The following is a 14,768-nucleotide window of genomic DNA, read 5'->3' on the forward strand; positions in this document are numbered from 1 at the left end:
GCTGAGAGAGTGTGACTTACCCAAGATCACCCAGTGGGTTTACATGGCCAAGCTGGGGTTCAAACTGATATGCCACATTGGCTCTCAGAAGTAATGTGTTAGTAATAAGTAAACTATGAATTTACATTATGGACTGCAGTTACAGCAACAGTAACAGTTCAAAAAGAATGCAGCCAAGATCAAGTATTTCAATGAAAGCAGTGATCGGAATAATCGGTAATGTAACCAACTCATTTAAAAAAGGAACATTCCAAGCTCATTTCCTTCCTTTCATTTTTGCCTCTTAGGCAAACCTAACCTGGAGTGTTTCAAAGAAAAGTACTAGCAAACATTTAAATGAATAATATTTTTTTCAGGAGATAAACATGGATATTTTCTTCTCTTAGGTGAAAAAAAATCTGTGATTTTTAAAGACATTGAAAATCTGACATAGATTACAACCGAATAGGTTGTCAAATGAATTTACTCCATAAAATTGTTCATTTCTAGTTTAAGAACACCAGTTGTGTGTGCAAAGGAGTTGATATATAAATGCAGAAAACAGCAGGCCATGAAGAATCATAAAATCAGAGTTGGTACAGACCTCAAGGGCCATCCAGTCCAACCCCTTCCACACAGGAATACACAATTAAAGCACTCTTGATAAATGGCCACCCAGCTTCTATTCTGAAATTTCCAAACAAGAAGATTCCACCCATAACCCACTGCTGAACAGCTCTTATTGTCAGGACATTATTCCTGATGTTTAGGTGGAATCTCTTCTCTTGTAGTTTAAATGCATTGCTCTTTGACCTAGTCTCTGAAGCAGCAAAAACAAGCTTGTTCCATCTTCAATATGACATCCCTTCAAATATTTAAACAGCTATCATGTTACCTCTTAACCTTTTCTTCCTCAGGCTAAATATACCCAGCTCCCTAAGATGCGCTTCATAGGACATGGTTTCCAGACCTTTTACCATTTTGGTCGCCCTCCTCTGGACACTCTCCAGCTTGTCAATATCTTTCTTGACCTGTAGTGCCCAGAATTGGACATGTAGTCCAGGTGAGGTCTAACCAAAGCAGACTAGAGTGGCACACATATTGGCTGTGTCTATAGAGGGGTTGGTACATAAATGGAGAAAACAGTAAGCTATGTGCTACTGCAAAATAAATCTACAAAACGGTGTATACACTGGTGAATTGCATTTAATAAATTTAGTATATGCAGTTTAATATGTTGAAGGGCCTGGTCACTGCTCCATTCCATACATTTCATGGATGAATTTGGAATAGAATATCCAAATTCTTCATATTACTTTAAATAATTTTACAATTATCAGACAAATACAATAAATAATAACAGAAAAGGCTGATTTTTTTTCCATGTAAGTAAAACAGCTCCAAGAATTGCTTTGTTAAGAACTCCACCAAATAAACTGTATTTTTAATGGACATCATTTGTTGTTGCTTCTGTTGTTAACATCACTATCAATATAAATGTCATTTTTAGATAATAATTTGAGCAAAGACAGACAGCTCTCTATTCTGATATGGTTACAATCTAAATTTCAACATGTATGTCTGAGAGAGAGGGTGGGGGATGAAGGGAGGCAGTCTTTCAGCTCCCAGTCTATTGAGAATAATCAAGTTTTGTCTATAAACGTATAACTAAATCATTTTGCAAAAGAAGAGAAAGTAAATTAATAAAATAATCAATAAATATGTACAGTCATCCCTCCATATGTGTGGATCTGCAGTCCGTGACTTCATTCTTTGCCTGGGAGGGATAGCTGCTATGTCTAAAACAGGTGTGCGCACCTGCACACAGCCCCTCACATGCACCATGGGCACACACACCATTATTCTCTATGGGACTCACATATGTGCGAGTCACCATTTTTGCAGGTGGGGGTCCAGAACAGATCCCCCATGAGTTGGGAGGGGCAACTGTATATCTAAAACACTATTCCTATTTCTCTGGTATATACTGGAAATCAAAAGTAGTGGGTTGTATCTAAAGTTTCTGGTCCTCTGACAGCAAAAACAAAATACTGTGAAGTAACTCACAGTCCTTAAGAGTCCATCAGGCGGTGCTGATACAAACACAAACCAAACTTACAATTCAGTGAGGCCAAGAGTTGAAGGAATATAACTGAGAACTGGGCTGAGAGTGAGAAACCATCTCATTTCTGCAACTGCACTGACTTCCCAGATGGGCTAACAGCCTCTTTTCATCCAAAAAGTGCTTTAGCAGCATCTGATCTTGTTGCACATACCCATTCTGGCCAGTATATCACTAACTTCTGCCCAAGGTTGGAATGGGGTGACACCAGAGCTTGGAATGTTACTCTTTAAATGGAACTAATTACATCATTCATTACTCAGATGAATAACTACATTACTCTTATCATCCTAGGTTAGTGCATGTCACTTACTGCGAACTAGAAATTACTCATTTGTTGTTGTGTGCCTTCAAGTTGTTTCTGATTCATGGTAACACTATGATGAACTTATCATGAGGATTTCTTGGCAAGATTTGTTCAAAGGGAATTAACCTTTGCCTTCTTCTGTGACTTGTAACTTGTCCAAAGTAACATGCCCAAGGTCACCCAGAGGGTTTCCATGGTTGAGCAGCAATTCGAACCTTGATCTCCAGAGTCATAGTCTCATTATTTTCTGTTAAGATTTACAACCATATCACTTTTTTTTAGGTCCTTCTCCTTTGGACAATGATCATACATCTTCTCTCTTCAGCCATCCACAGGTTTCACATCTCCTTCTCTTGAAGTGATTACTGTAACATCCTCCTGGCTGGGCTTCCTCTTTCTCATCTCTGTCCTTTAATTTCTGTCCAGCATTCAGCTGCACGCATTATCACATCCGCCCACCGCTCTGACCACATCTCTCCTGTCTTGGCATCCCTTCACTGGCTCCCCCTACCTTTCCACATTCAGTATAAGCTCCTGCTCTCAACGTTTAAAGCCCTCCATGGGCTGGCCCCTCCTTACTTATCAGACCTTATTTCTCCTCACCTTCCAACTAGGGCCCTCCGTTCTGGTAGTCAAGGTCTGCTGTCCCAGGATTTCCTCTGCCCCATCTCGGATTCGCCCCTTTTCACTCGCTGGCCCACACTCGTGGAAACTTCTTCCCCCGCGAACAAAAGCCATCACTTCTTTAACCAGCTTCAAAACGGAGCTGAAGACCATCTTGTTCAGAGAAGCGTTCCCAGGCATTGCATAATTGTCACTTTCTATTTGATGCTCTTTTGTTGTCTGTTTTATTGAATCATTTCCTGTATTGCTATGTATTTTATATGTATTATCCCACTAGAAAGGCCCCTTCCCCACCACCACTCCCTTCTCCTTTTGTGTCGTGTCTTTCTAGATTGTAAGCCTGAGGGCAGGGAACCGTCCAATTAAAAAGACTGGATGTACAGCGCTGTGTAAGTTCATAGCGCTTTATAAATGAAGGTTAATAATAATAATAAAAGTACAGTCTTGTTTTATTTTAATATAATCTTATTTTATTAATTTTATATCTCTTCATTTTTGGTTAGATTGCACACCATAGGCAGGCTTTTATGTATTTTTTATTGTTTTGCTTTATAAAGCGCTGCATAAAGCCTATGGCGCACTATAAAATAAACATAATAATGATACCATCACATATCACCTAAAAACTGGCCTCCACAAACTAACCAAAGAGCTCTCTCTTCCTTTCTCTCTCTCATCCCCCCCCTCTCCCCCTCATACATATACCTCTGTTCTCCTGATCCAGAGAATCACCACAACAATGGAATTTGTCTTCCTCAGAACTGAAAGCCTGTCAGGTTCATATTAGACATCAATCCATTTGTTAATACAGCCAGTTAAAAATTAAAGCATCATGTATCCTTCAAAACAAAGAAACACAAAGCAGCTGCAACTAAAATATAAAGCAAACGTTGATCAGGAGCAAAAAGCTCTTAGCATCTTTCCATTGTGAGCAATAAGTGTATTCTAAGTCACACTAACTGTAAAGTCTTCTCCAACTGACACAGTCTCATCTTATGCCAAGAAAGCACAGCATACAATAATATAATTCAACCATAGTAGTATTATGTAAACATAGTTTTTAAAATACTCTACTAACCCATATGTCACACAGTATTTAAAGCAATTAGAAACACAGGCCCACATGTATTGGCACAGTTCATATTGAGGGTGTGCTCCATACTCTCAATCTGCCTGGAGGAATATTGTGTGTCCTTTTTGACAGATGCAGAGTAAGGGCAGCCACTGATGCAGCTGTCCTCATTGCCTTTAAACCTATCCGTGTCACCTGTTAATTAGCACTGTGGGTGGCAGACATGCTCTCGGCAAAGGGATCAAGAACTAGATAATCAGAGGCATTGATCTCTGAACTGAACTTCCAAGTGAAGGGGGGAGACCCACCCAGGTTACCCTGTAGCATTACTTCCAATCCCAGCACAACTCAAGACTGAATAGTTCTCAGTAAGATAGCTTTATATAATGTGAATCATGTCATCATGGCACTATCCTTCCACAGTGGTGGGACAGTGTGTTCCTCTGAGACAACAGGGTGTGCTGCTAGTACCAATGTTGCTAGTAGGGTCTCCCATGCATTCCCCTCAGAATACAAGAAAGATCATGTTTGCCAGATGTATCCCCATGGAGTGCTCTGATCCATTGGGGATTATATAATCCCTGAGTAAAATGGGTGACAGTTGCACATTGGCAGCAGAACAAATTAAGGCCCTGCATGGTACTTTAACTGGGATTAGCAATTGGATTTAGGCCCACATTTCTCTAGAATATTAAAATATAATTATGAAAAGAGAGAAGGAAAATAGCAAATTATAATATATTCTATGTGAATACATCTCAGATTGAATGTTCTAAAAATCAGATGAAATATATAAACTTAAAATAAGGATGTGCAAAATGAGGTGCTTAGGAAGAAGGATATGAGGTCCTCAGTCAAAGTACCCACCAGGATTAAGCTTTCCAAAAGATGGGTGCCACAGAAAGGTTGCAAGAACAAGATATGTAGACTTTGGCCTGGTACATACTGTGGAAAAGGGGCTGTCCGCATCCGCCCCTTCCCACGGTGGATTGGGCCAGGGCGGCCACACTGGCAGCCCCAGAGGCCCCAATCCGCCACTTTTCCAAGCCACTGAGAAGCAGCAAAACACCACTTCTCTGTGGCCTGGAAAGGGGTGCCGACAGGCGCAGCCAGAGGAGAAAGAGGCCACTCAGCCCCTTTCTCCCTGGCTTCGTTCCCACAGCAATCTAGTTGTTGTGGGAAAGAGGCGCCCTCCCAGAAGGAGCTCCATTTCGGAGCTCCTTCTTGTGCTGCAAATAGGGCGTCCTAAGCGCCCCTCAGAGGCGTGATACCATCAGGCTTGCATGGTCCATTTGGACATGGCGTGCGCGTGATAACATCGTTGCACGCTGCATATGGACTCAGCAAATGCAAATGGGAAACCACTCAGAGGCAGGGGCTTTCCCAGTAGATAATGATCACCAATTAGCAGACACTAATCCTCTTTTGCATTAGCCTCCCAGCCTGAGGTCTGCCATCAGCACAGAACAATACACATGCAAATCACTCCTGCATGCCCAGGCTCACACTGTGTGTGTGTGTGCGTGCGCACACACACACACACACACCTTTTTCCAGGCAAGCATTCTCTGAAGATGCCCATAGCCACAGATGCTGGCGAAACGTCAGGAAGAAACTCTTCTAGAACATGGCCACATAGACCCAAAAACTCACAAAAAAACTAAAAATAAACACTGTTGGTTCCTCGTTCTATTGCACTGTCTTACTAATTCTTTCAAATTCATTCATACATTGTTTTCTGAACTATATACAATGGATTTATCTATACCTAGAGTTGTTTCACTAAGAAGAGTTTGTGTCTACATGATACTATTTACCAATAAACCTATTTATTGTAGACATTTCTGATACATATCTGATAGTACTTTTCATACAGTTAGTTATATATATGCAGAGAAGATATCGTAACCTACAGTCTACATTATTCTTCCTTTTGTTTCTCTGGTTTTGTGACTGTTCAAGTTTACCTATCATATGTAACTCTGGTAATTTAAGCACTATACAGCATTGGATTATTAAGTTTAAAACTGACTGGAAAATTTCTTTAGGTATCAGGTTAGCTACTGTGATGCCAGAGAAGTTATGATTTCATTACACTGTCCCGCCACCAGCCTTACACTGCTGAAGCTAAACTGGCAAGAAAATTCTTTGTAAAGAAAATGTCAAACACTGGGACCTTTTTAACAAACTGTACCAAAAACTCTATGGTTTCAGGAGCTTTATGATCTTTATGCAACTCTGGATGATCATTAAACAATTCAGGGTGGAGGCCTTCTGTCAGACAGAGCCTGTCAAAGCCAATCTGCCAGTTACAATCTCGCAAGGAACATTATTTACAGCTCCAGCCAATTTAGCTTTTACAGAAGTCAGGAGAACGGATTTTTACTAATAGCTTCAGAAACACCGAACTGCCCAAGTACCATCATCAAAATTATATACAGAAGACATATAAATGAGAATCTACCTGGAGATAACTGTACAACAGCCTATTCTTAATGTCGTAAGAGGGCTACTAAGCCACAACAGTAAAGCTAATTTGCTGTAAAATAAATGTCAAAACCATAATTTGGAGTTAAAACCAAGAAATATCCTCAAAGCAACCCTTTTTTGTTGATTTAATCATAGTTTTAAAATATCCTGTTCAAGGGTGAGTTCTTGTGGAGCAAAACTCACATGATATTTCACAGTTGTAATTTTCACAAGCCCCAAAGCTTAGGCCTCTTCCTGGATACTGTAACCTTCAACAGAGAGGCAAACAGCAACTAGAGAGAAAGTAGTCCTTGCCAATTGATGGAACACCTTTTCCTGCTAAGTGAGGCATTCGCCTAATATTTTCTACCATTATTTTCCATTTACTGATTAAATCTTCATCATCAAAGTTTTAAATTATTAGTTTATGATTTGCTCTCTTATTCTTGTTTGCTACTAATCTGTGATTTTTCACTACATCCGCTGTTGTAATTTTTTTAACCTGCAGATGCTTTTTTCTCTGTCATAATTTATAATTACAGTAACTGCTTTAGAGCTTTATTTTGTTGAATGACATCCTTATGAAGTTTTTAACAGTTTTGAAATATCCGATAGACTGCAACACCAAAAAGAAATATATGCATTATAAATCAATGAATCAGCAGTACTTGCTCAAATGTTTTTAGAAATATAAACATATCTAATGCGTGCACACACAAATATACTGTCACTGTTTTGCCTTATGAGATACTATCAAATGCATCTACAGAATTACATAACCCATCTAATGCATTGAGTAATCTAACTAAAGGGGAATCGTGTGATTTTCATGACAATAGCAAATATGATACTGTTTGGTATTAAAAAAAAATCTTTGTTTATATACCGCTTCGTACTGAACTAACAGTGTCTAAACAGATTACAACTGTAAGCTAAGTGCCCCCAACAATCTGGGTACTCATTTTAGCACCCTCGTAGGATGCAAGCCTGAGTCAAGCTTGAAGCCTTTTTGCTAGTATTGAACTCGCAACCTTATGGTTTTGAGTGAATGGCTGCAGTACAGTCATTTAACCACTGCGCCACCAGGGCTCATTCAAAACAGGTTATAGTTTGCCACCTACTGATAGGGGAAGACTGGATCATTGACAGTAGTGTGTATATTGTCAGGAAAGGTCCAGGAGCAATCAAAATATGGGGCAAACCAGAGAGTAGGACTGGAGAACCATTCAGAAGTCAGGGTTAGGAACGCAACCAGATATGCTACAGCTCAAGCTGCTTGAATAAAACACTCAGTTGGAAAGGGAAGTCCTTTATCCTCCATTCTGTCACTGAGGAGACAATCCAGAAAATTCAAGAAAATTCAGTACCTGCTAGGTCTCTCTTGCAGGTGTACTTGGCACCTTGAAGCTACCAGTTTACAGATAACATGTGGTCTAGAACATTTTGAAACAAAACGCCTTAGAATAAAATAACTTTTGAGGACCAGGCAGCAAAGATATGTATTTTCTGTCTGTATATTTTAATTTGATTGACAGATTTCATTTTTAATTGTTTTAATCATATGTCAGTATTCTGGAATAGAAATACTTCTGTAGAAGTGCAGGACAAAAATATTTTAATGCATGAATATTGCCATACCCATGCCTAAGGAATTAAATCCCTCCACTGATACCATGAGATTAAGCTTATTTTTTAGTTATGTTTAACAACACCTACATTCTGCAATATTAAGTGTGATTTTTAACGATCTGGTTTGAGCACTGGACTATGACTCTGGAGATCAGGGTTTGAATCCTGGTTCAGCCATGTAAACCCACCAGGTGACCTTGGCCTAATGCCTACTCTGGAGTTGTTACCAAATTTATAGATACTTTTATTGGGCTTTCTTAGAGGAGGATTGAAATTGGCTTGTTTCAAACAAACCATAATTAGTATCATCCACAGGCTGCCATTTCTGACAAAACTGTAAGCCACATTAAGCAAAAAGGGAAGCAAACACTTCCAAACTCAGCCATATGAGAGGAGGAGAAAGGTAAAGGGGCATGTGCATCATAAAACGGTTATTACAAGAAGTATCTATCACCTGCCAAATGGCAGTAGATCTAATAGACGAACTTTTACTGATGCAGGTTATCCTAGCATTTAAATTTTCAGCTGAATTTGTACAGTGGTGCCTCGGGATACGAAATGATCGGGTTACGAAATTTCCGGGATACGAAAAAGTTGGATTGGCAAAAACTGTTTCGGGTTACGAAATATTTTTCGGGTTACGAAATTCATTTCGGAGCGAAATTCAAATGCTGCAAAGTGCAGCTATAGGCTTTCCAGTGCTAACGGAAAAGTGTTTCGGGTTACGAAATTTTCAGGTTACGAAAGGAATGGCGGAACGAATTAATTTCGTAACCCGAGGCACCACTGTACTGATATTTAAGGAAAATTACAGTGTTACTCACTGGTGTCCTCTGTTTTCCTAATCCTCTCAGATATGGCTACTGTTATACTTTAGCATGTGCAGGTTAAGAATTAGAGTTCCCATCCAACTTCTATGTTCCCTTTATTATGTAATATCACAGATTTGAAAATTGTGCAACGAAAAGTCCTGTTCCTGAATGGTTCAGCTTACCTGGCCGTGAGACCTCTGAGCTGTTGAAAACTGCTTCTTGCAGGCTGCTGAGAAGAGGCTGGGGGTTTGAGTTACCATGGAGATCTTTACAGTCGACAGTAGAGAAATCTAGGATAAGAGGATGCCATCCTCAGTCAGATCAAATTTGCACTGAAGGGATAATAAAATGCCTGCCCTCTACACTAGTTTTCAACTAATCACCAGTAACACTTTCCTAATTAAGTGGAATCAAACTAAGTTTGCACATTCAAGGGTTCTCCTACTAAGAGGTCCTCCAGCAATGTGGTACTCTAACTGTGCTGGTCATTGTGTGAACACTTGGAAACAGTCAAGTACTGAACTAAATTGGGGCCCTTCAGCCTTCTTTTTATGTTATATTGGTGGTGAAGAAGCTGCTGGAGAATGGCTCTACTCTGGAAAATGTTGAGAAGCCCAGGAAATACCTTCCCTAGAAACACATGTCTTCATCACCTTTTCTGGAATCTAAGGCAACACAAACATATTTTCCGTGCAAATATTCTATGTGCAATTCTCAGGGTTTTCCCATTCAAAGACAGTCATGTGGTACAGCTCAGAATAATCTCCGCTTGAGCCTTGCAGCTACAGGATTAGGTTGGACTGGGGTTCTAAGAACTTAGGAACTGAAGCTACATAGCCCTGAGTCTGTTCAGTATTAGGATAATGACCTGTTGGTGGCCCCATGTATACTGCTTTGAACTCCATGATGAGGAAAAAGATAGGATATACATAATGAAGGAAAGGACAGGGACACAGTTTTGCCCTTCCCAGGAGGCAGTAGGAAGTGTAAGGACTCGAGCAGATGTTTTCATGCAAACCACACAATACAGCTTTATACTTGTAATGAATTTCATTAAGGTGACAAACAGATGGCAGGAGAAGCTATAAGAAGAAAGCAGAGGGAACACAGGAACCGCTCTTATATCAATTCAATTCTTGGTCCAGCTACTGCAGTACTGCCCACAGTGCCCAGGAATAACTTTCTGGGTCTCAGAAAGGAGTCCTTCCCAGCCCTGCTAGAAGGTTCTCATAAGTTTTGTGGATGGAAAGCTTGGGCTCTGCCACTGAGATACTTAGACCTTGTGCATAGAGGATAGCAAAGAAGCACAGACTCAATAGGGAACACACAAAAATCAGAAAAGGGAGAATATATAATAATAATAATAATAATATGTTTTATTTATATACTGCTATTCCAAAGATCATAGCGGTGAACAGCAAGTAAGCTAATTAGCAAGTAAGCTAATTTGCCCCAACAGTCTGGGTACTCATTTTAGCGACCTCGGAAGGATGCAAGCCTGAGTCGAGCTTGGGCCCTTTTGCTGGTCTTGAACTCGCAACCTTCTGGTTTCGAGTGAATGGCTGCAGTACAAGCATTTAACCACTGCGCCACCAGGAGAAGAAAATTATTTCTCTATGAATGCCATAAGCTTTTCTTAGGCAAGGAATCCTCAGACGTAGGTTTGCCAGTTCCTTCCTCTGAAATATTGCCTACAGCACCTGGCTATATTTCATTAGTGGTTTCCCATCTAATTACTAACCAGTTCTAACCCTTCTTAGCTTCCAAGACCAGACAGGAGCTGGTGTTTTTATGGTATTTAGCCCATCTTTTCTTACATACACGCCTTCCTATACTGACTGCATGTGCCCTTGCTCTGTGACTGGAAAGTGTGAATCTCTAGGCAGGCTGGACAACAAAGGCAACTATTTCACAGCCACCTTGTGCCAGAGTAACACAAAATGCACAGCTAAGAATTTCATTTCTGTCTTTCTACCTTCCCACTGGTGTTTGGCAGACAATCAGGAAACAGCATCACATTAAAAAAAACAACAACCTAGTTAAATATGTTTCAAAATCACTGAAAAAGGGGGATGCTATAAAAAAAGAAAAATTGTGTGTGTATGTGAGGGAAATGTCTATATGTTATTTAACTTACATATTTGATTATTTATTTATTAGATTTATATCCTGCTTTTCTCCCAATAGGAGACTTTAGACACTTAACAATAAACATTAAAAGAGAATATACCTAAACCAGTATATAATCCAATTTTTAAAAAAATGTTAATCAAACAATAACATTAAAATATTAATCTAGAACAGTTAAAAATGCACTCAACGCATGGTTTAAAAAAGTACACCCACATTAAAAAGTGTTCTATAGCAGCTAAAAGCTAAAGGACTGATTAAATTTTAAAAAGGATCTTTGCTTGCTGGCTAAAAGAGAGCAGAGAGTGGGTCAACCAAGTTTCCTTTGGCCTAGAGGACCAGCCCCCAAGAAGTTGTCTCCTGTGTCTTCTTCACCAGATGAGCCTGTGAGAGTGATGTAACAGACAGAAAGCCTTCCCCTGAAGATTGTAAGACTCAGGCATGACTATATGATCAAACTGATCAAGAAGTGTATATAAAGAAAACTGCCCTTTGAAACAAACAAGCAGCAAACATAGGTCATATGATAGCTAGTATAATATGTTATTTGCAGTTACCCTTGCCTCCAGAAGCAGCTGTAAATTTTGAATGATTTGAAAAGACAATCCTACATGAAGCATAGTACTGTATATTGTCAGCACAGCTCTGAAGTCATAAAGCTTAGATAATGGTTCCAAGGCCAGGCACTTAGGAGGCAATTGCAATCAAGGTATCAGAAGCCAATAACTTTAAAAAGGCACTTTATGCTCTTAGGGCCACCTGAGATCCTCGGAATAGCGGGAATACACAGCCTTCTCCCACTTTCCGTCTTGATTTAGAAAGATCAGATCATATTTTTGTCTGGACGCATGATAAAGTGTAAAAAGATTTGTGGAGATAACAAATCAAGTGAAAGCATAATTATATTTTGAACGCATACAAATCGCCTGGACCAAAATTTGCTGAATCAGGAAATGGATGGAAGCTGAATTAAAATGTCTTCTTGGCTATTTATTGCTGCTCTCCATTTCATGTCAGCTTCCTAGAATCATCCAGTACAAGCCTGAAAGGATAATGAGTTTCTGAACGCAAACTCTAATGGGGCACGTTGCATCAAAGCTTTCAGCAATTGCCTGGATGCTGCTTCCCAGCAGTACTAAACAACTTAAATATAATTAGCTGGAAGCCCTATGGGCTACATTTCCCCACTGGAATACCTCTTACACTAATCCATTTATCAGACTGACAGATGACTGAATCATCGGTAATAGGGGCCTTGTTCCATTAATACTGCTGTAGTCAAAATGCCAGCTTGTCGTTAATGCTTATTACAATTGCGTCATTTAGAACAAGTAAACAAAGCAGGCAACAAACAAACAAAATATATACCACCCTCCCCCCTTCCCAACATATCTCACCAGGTAGAGTACCCTTTTAGAAATACTCTTCCGAAATAATTTCTTCCTTAATGCACACTAATTATTTCAAGAAACCCAAGAAATCCTTATGGTAAAACAAGCACCCCGGAAGAAAGCTTTCTAGACTTTGCACAAATGTTTTTATTCTTGCACAGCTTGGCTCTCTGATGGTCTCCATATGTAGGATTTTTTTAACAAACGAAAACACTAGAGTCACTGCAAGTTATTATTTTTTCCCTTTGATTCACTATGCTTTGATTTCATTCATATTCACAGTATAATCAAATGCATTAGCAAAACTTCATGTTAGGAATATGTTCCTGCAAATTGCCTATAAAACATATTTTTTCTGCTGTGGAAGTTTGTATTATTTATAGTTTCACATAAAATAAAATCATTTTTCTCACAGATAAGGTTTTGATGCAGTCTTTATTTCTTGGGAGGGCAGTATTTACAAAAGAAGATTTCATCCATAAACCAAAAACAGCCTGTAGGAAGAAGTGAGAGCTGGTAGTTCCCATGTTAGTGAAACAGTGAAGCTGAACTTTAACCTGGATTTTAAGCTAAACATTAAAGTTGCTATTCAAGATGCTATTTTTGGGATAGGGTTTAGCACTTCTGATAGGGCCTCTTGTAAGCCACCCAGATTGCATCCCGTAGAGGGGTGGGATACTACTACTACTACTACTACTATTATAATTATTATTATTATTAAAATTTGGACCAGATTCATCACCCAACTGACATGGCTGCCATGAAGTACTACTGGAAAGAACTATCAAAACACACATTTGATAGTAAACTTTTTCTACCAGTAAAGCGGAACCACTGTGTTGTCAATCTCTCCAAGAAATGTTACAAGCAAATGGAGACTTAAGGCCAGGCCATCAAACCTGAGATAGGCACTTCTTCATCAGTCTCAGGAACATAACTGTTTCAAGCCTAAGAGAAACCCTGGTCAGTTCTCTAGAATTAAAGTCCTGATGTGTCATTTTCCTAGTTTTGCTTGGCGCCCTCTAGAAACCAGTGCTCCATAGCCAAGAGTCAACTAATTCAGGCATCTTTGCAGCCAATTAAAATGTTCATATCATCAGGATCTCCTTCATGCTGAGGGAGTGCCGCAATGCTGCCCCCCATCAGGGCGGGCAGGCAGGCAACGTGATGCTGTCTTGGGGGCAGTGTCGAGCCATGCGTCATCTGAATGCCATGCCTCCCCCAAGCCAGTGCTTACTGCAGGTCTGTTCCAGCCCAAGGTTTGGCTACCAGTCTTGAAAAACAGCAAAATCAAGACCCAGCAAATGCAAATGAAAACCACCCAGGGTGACGGGGGTTCCCAGCAGACAATGGACCATTAATTAAATAGACACCCTGGGACCTTGCCATTCAACAACAGAACAATACACAGATTAACATGCAAATCGCTTCCTCTCAACCAACAGTGTGTGTGTGTGTGTGTGTGTGTGTGTGTGTGTGTGTATATCCCACTCTCTTACATGACAGCATTCTCTGAAGATGCCACAACTGCTGGTGAAACATCAGGAATAAACTCTTCTAGAATACAGCCTCATAGCCCCAAAAGCCCACAAAAACCTACAGATGCCGGTAGTAAAGCCTTCAACTTCCCATTCTCCAGAAACTGTTGGACTGCAACTGCTATCAGCCAGCATAGTTAATGATGAGGAATGCTGGGAGATGTAGATCAACAAATAAACTTATGCTTTATCAGCACTACAAAGTGAACTGCAATTTAGAAGGCAATTTTCTGTGATTTCATTCATCTTACAAAGCACAGTACAGTTGCAATAATAAAAATATGAGCGTAGGAAGACTTATGCTTCCTTTAACAGGACAAATACACTACTTACTTGAACTGACATAATCCCATGATTCAAGTCTATTTGAAAACTCAAGTTCAAGCTAGTTGACATTGTCACAGTGTGATAAAGAAGATGATCTCTCTTATTATTTCATGATGACAAATTTGCTCAACACTCACATTAACAGACACGTCCACAAGTTTTCTGAATATCAAAATAAGTAAATAAGTCTGCCAGCTCACTCCCTGCTTAGATTTTTTGTCAACACTCTCAAAGAACTCACAAATGCAGACATAAGATTAACATTTACAGTAGCCATGTTCATAGCCCTCCCCCGACCTCCATCTTGAGGGGAGAGAAGCAGGCAAGAAACACAACAGGCCTCTGCCTGCCAAGTTGAAGAGCCCTCC

At 39.8% G+C, this 14,768-nt stretch overlaps 1 protein-coding gene across 12 annotated transcripts in view; it reads right to left on the bottom strand.

The window, feature by feature from the left end:
• Window positions 1-14,768, bottom strand: part of TBL1X (transducin beta like 1 X-linked) — a 201,541-nt gene that overhangs the window by 53,043 nt on the left and 133,730 nt on the right. For 4 of the 12 annotated variants that reach the window (XM_042456576.1, XM_042456572.1, XM_042456569.1 and 1 more), the window contains exon 3: window positions 9,197-9,304. The exons of the other annotated variants lie outside the window; for them this stretch is intronic. The gene's annotated coding sequence lies outside the window, so the exon portion shown is untranslated. The remainder of the gene's footprint in view (window positions 1-9,196; window positions 9,305-14,768) is intronic. 12 annotated transcript variants of the gene reach the window in all.

The sequence above is a fragment of the Sceloporus undulatus genome, chromosome 3 (assembly GCF_019175285.1).
Source record: "Sceloporus undulatus isolate JIND9_A2432 ecotype Alabama chromosome 3, SceUnd_v1.1, whole genome shotgun sequence".
Classification (NCBI taxonomy): domain Eukaryota; kingdom Metazoa; phylum Chordata; class Lepidosauria; order Squamata; family Phrynosomatidae; genus Sceloporus; species Sceloporus undulatus.